Consider the following 5,000-nt stretch of genomic DNA (forward strand, 5'->3'; position numbering starts at 1 on the left):
AACAGGGAAATCAAAACAACACAAAACTGGAGATGGACAGAGAAGAAAAAAACCCCAGCAAAATTCTCTTTCCTTCACCAGTTATTATACAGACAAAAACCCTTCTGAATCAAATATGCAGCTGCATTTTTCTTTTAGAACATTAGATACAAATATTAGCTTTATAGACCCAGCTCCGCTGTTACTTATGTTGGCACATAGAGACACAAACAACACATTAAAAAAAAGATAAACAATGAAAAGCTGATGAGATCTGTACGAGGTCCTGCTTCACGTCGCTCGAATGAATCAAATCATTCTCAAAAAAAAAAAAAATCGCACAAGTTGGAAACTAAAGAGTAGAATCTCCTCAAGCTCCAAATGAGCTCCTGGTTCGGTTGTTTAGTTGTTTTGACAAAATTTTATGCTGTGAATGCTGCTTCAACCTTGACTTCAGTCTCTTAGCACAGAAAGATAAAATAAAAAAAGTTGTAGACCGTTTTTTACCCACATTCTTCTTCAATATCTAAAGGATAAAGGAAGTCTGGTGATATTCTAGATGTTCTTATTGTCAAGAAATCCCATAAAGAGACCAAAACATCTCCTAACAAGTACTGTGTATCACAGCCTGATGAATCTCACAGACACCGTCCTGCTGCCCAAAATACTCACTAGAGCGCCACATGTGGATTCATCCGCTGCTGAAAATAGTCCCCAACAAATGCACATTATCTCCTGTGAGAGTTACATTGTCCTAAAAACAACAGTGTCAAAATTAATCTGTATATTTGTGAGGTGTTTTTTAAGATTTAAGTCTTCAGTAGGAACCAATGGGCTGAGAGACGGACTGACATGTTGGTTTTGGTCTTTTCTCGTCTTTTTGTGGATTATGTTGACAGCAAATAATTAAAATAATAGAATAACAACGCCTTATGCTTTCTGAATGACTTACATACTGATGTTCTTTTGCCAACGGGAACTGAAGCCGTGAATAAAGTCAAGAAGTTCTTAACAGAGCCTTTGCTTTGATTTAATGGACTTTGCTGTGTATTAATATTTTTATAGCAGCCACACTTTCCTGGTTATTAGTCGAGAAAAGTTTGTAGCTGTCACACAAAAAAAATGTTTATTATTTTCCCAAATTCAAATCATACTCTAACATAATTACAGCCATTTGGGATTGACTTTGGTACCTTATTTTAATCACAGACACTGTAAACTCTGATTTAGTAATCAATGTGGAGTCTAGACACAACACAGTACTTAAACACGAGAAGACTAAATGAGTTATTAATACGCTTTTTTTCCCCCTTCAACCGACCGTTTGTTGTCCTGAGCTACACGGCGCTGAACACTTTCCAGTCTCCACCAGACTGATAGGAGAGCCTGATCACTTCCCTGCGACTTAAAAGAGAATAGAAGAAAAAAATCATAGAAGCGTGCAGACACACAAACAGAAATACCCACCAAAAGTCCGTAAAATGAAAAATGACACAAGTCTAAATGTTTAAAAATAAAAAGCATAACAGAAATTAGAACTAGTAGAAATACTGAGCTTTTTCAGATTTAGCTAATTATCAGTGTACATAACAGTACTATGGCAGCGAGCGAGGGGAGGACAACTTGTTACATTAACGACAGGGTAGTTACAGGTAGCACGTCACATTAGCCTTATTCCAGAGTGGAAACTCGTCTTTTAACCACAGGAAATCTATTGTAGTGACACGGGACTCACTGTGGTGCAACAGTACTGTACAAGTACTGAATGTGTACACCATTACCGAGCAGTTTAGTAGCAGATATTGCAGTGTGTTATTGGCTAAAACCAGGATAGGATAGGATAAAACCAAATGACGTGTAAACCTGTTCTACCTCTTCGACACAGCTCCACTGCAGTACGGTCTTGTACTGAAACAACCTCTGGCTTCTCGCTGTCTCACACACCACTGCCTTGTTTTTAACAGCAGCAACTCTGTCAGCTTCTGGAAAACATTTAAACTAACAGACTGACATACTTATTAATTCCTAGACTGTGTTTGTTGTTGTTGTAAAATCAGTAATTAACACAGTTACAGAAGTGGGAAATATCGCCCAGTAACCAGCCAGCCGTTATGTCTCTACCTGCTGCTGTTCTTACATATAAGGACAGTGGCGTCATTTTAAATTCAGGCTCCGCTGCACCATGGTGATACTCATCAGGAGCTAAAGGTTGTTTGTTGTAAAGACCACGGAATTTCTCCTCCTCCTCTTCCCTGGTTGGGTTTGTGGCCGCTAGCGTGCGGCTGCAGTTGGCGCCTCCCCCCGGGAGGATCCTGGAGGCCGTCACACGGCGGTGCAGCATCTGTTCTGGAAGAGCTGCTCGACGACCGAGGAGTCGGCCAGCGTGGAGATGTCGCCTAGGTCTCGTTCGTCGCAGGCGATTTTTCGGAGCACCCGTCGCATGATTTTACCTGCAGAGGGTGGAAGGCATAAGTGATGATGGTGCGTTTGTGTTTGTTTAAAAATCAAGGGAGAAACTGAAAGCTAATTTTTAAGTTCACAAAAATAAAGGATGTACACTTTTAAGTAGCAACACCGTGTTTAAGCTTGAACTCGCACCCCTTCAAAGATTCAAGCCCAAGGAAGACAAAGAAAAGTCGGCTGGATGATGGGATCGATCACACAACTCTCCCAAACAGGAGTCTTGCACACTACTAGTATCAGCTGAGCTAAACGTGCACATGAGTTTGCATGGGTTGACTATGTTCTGGTTCCCTTCACCTCCTTTGTGTTTAGGTGTAGGGAGACATTTTAGAGAAGATATCTCATATAAAACCAAAACCCTTGGGGCAAGTTAAAGAAGAGGTTTATTTAATTTGGATGAAGCGATGGTTTAAACAAATCTATCTAAATACGTTAGTGCTGTACATCAGTCAGGTTTGGCTCTTTGAAAAGTGTCAGTGAGTACAGCTAAAATGAAAACCTGCATCTATTTAAATGTTCTGTAAACTTGGCAAATTTACCAGATCGGGTCTTGGGGAGTCCTGGAGCATCTTGGATGTAGTCTGGTGTTGCAATGGCACCGATCTTCTCCCGTACTGTGAACACCAACAATAAATGAGTGACAATTATAGATAGTCATGATAGAAATAAAACATATCAAACACAGGTACAGAAACACTTACAGAAACTGTTCAATGAATTTATATTTGTGCAGTACTATCAAATTTAGGATTGTTTGTTTAAGTCTACTCTTTTTTTCAATACCCCCCAACATTTTGGGGTTTCAGTGGAGACCTTTTGTGTCCTATGATGATCTAAATGCTGTTTCAGAACGCTGGAAAAAAACACCTCTCCAAAAGCTGCGTTTCCCAACCTTGTTTTCTGAGTTGTGCCTCCAGCGTGCGGTTGAACGTCACTCCATCATTGAGAGTTACGAAGCAGTAGAGGCTCTCTCCTTTGACAGGATGAGGTCTGCCCACCACAGCAGCCTCGGCAACGGCCTCGTGCTCGACCAGAGCCGACTCCACCTCCGCCGTACTCAATAAGTGACCTGCGGGGAAAAGAGAGAATGAATGTATGAATGGTTTATTCCAGTTTACTAAATAGAAAGAATGACAATTTGTGTGAAAATGCAATTTACAAAATCTTTATATGCTTCCACTAATCCATTCACACGAAATAACTTGCAACATTTACAACCAAATAAGGAATAGGCTGAAGCCCACGTTATATTTGCCTATCCTATACACTAAAATGCAGAATACCAGCAATACGAAAAAAACAAAAGGAGAAAAAAAAATTTAATTGAATAAATTTCTAAATCTAATCTAAATTGTAATCCTTAATTGTTTTTCCTTTTTAAGGCTTTCTTGAATCTCCACAGAGCGCTACCCCATTTCAACTCATCATTAAGTCTATTCCATAATTTAACTCCCAAAACTGAAACACATCTGTATTTTTTATATTAGTTCTCACTTTACATGTTTCAAATATACACAATCCTCTAAAGTTATGCTTTCCTTTTCTTAATTTAAAAAGCTTTTGAATCCAAACAGGAAGGCTTCTATTAGTATTTCCAATGTTTTTGAATACAAACTTCAATGTGCATGAGTCTATAAATAATTGTTTAGTAGATTCACAGACACTCGCCTTAGTTATTATTCTAATAGCACTTTTTTGTAGTGCAATTACAGGGTCTATATATATTTGTTTTATATGCATTTCCCCACACCTCAACACAATATGATGATTATATAAGTGAACAGTACAATATATGCTAAATATTTTCATTTAACAGATCCCTTGTTTTGTAAATAGCAACAAATACTCTTTCAATTTCCACTCCATTTAAATTCAGTTTTATTTCAGTTGGGCCTAACCCAACACCATAAATTTTGTTTTATTTTCATCAAGTGACAACTTTTTCATATAAAATCATCTCCCTTTTAATAATTCTTTCATGTCATCTCTTGAACAAAATTCGTGTCCTCTGCAAACATAACACATTTCATCTATCATCACAAATATCATTTATATAGAGTATATATGGAGTAGAGAATTATTTTATCAGCAACAGAAGAGGAGAGAGATTATTATTATAGTTCGTCATGAAGATGAGACAATGTTCTTTCACTCTTCTGTTCATGTTTTCTAGGAAGCTATGCGATACATTCCTGGTTGACAAGTTTCTGTGCTTGTGGAAAGTGGATATTGCATACTCTTTAAATTCATCATGAAGGAACACAAGGTGGCACATTCACGGGGATCTCAGCGACACACAGAGTTGTAATACCAGAACATAGGTCACTTGAGATTATTATTAAAAGATAACTTTTGTTCTATGTATTGTTATTGGTCAATTATGTGTTTTCTGTCTGTGTTACATGCGTTGGTTTAACGAACAGTCCACTGTTTTCAGTGGAAGGTGGCTAAAGCTCGAGAAGTTGTTGGATGTAGCTAGATTACATCTGCAAGTACAAGTGCAATTAGTGACATCGTAACATAATGATTTACAAATACAAGATTGAAAAAATTCAAGT

General features: G+C 38.1%; 1 pseudogene; it reads right to left on the reverse strand.

The window, feature by feature from the left end:
• Nucleotides 1-1,601: 1,601 nt before the first annotated feature.
• LOC119884776 overlaps nucleotides 1,602-5,000 on the reverse strand; it is a 17,621-nt pseudogene continuing 14,222 nt past the window's right edge.

This window comes from Micropterus salmoides, unplaced genomic scaffold, assembly GCF_014851395.1.
Source record: "Micropterus salmoides isolate LMB-PRFRI ecotype aquatic unplaced genomic scaffold, ASM1485139v1 Ms_hic_scaffold_3661, whole genome shotgun sequence".
NCBI classification, from domain to species: Eukaryota; Metazoa; Chordata; class Actinopteri; order Centrarchiformes; family Centrarchidae; genus Micropterus; species Micropterus salmoides.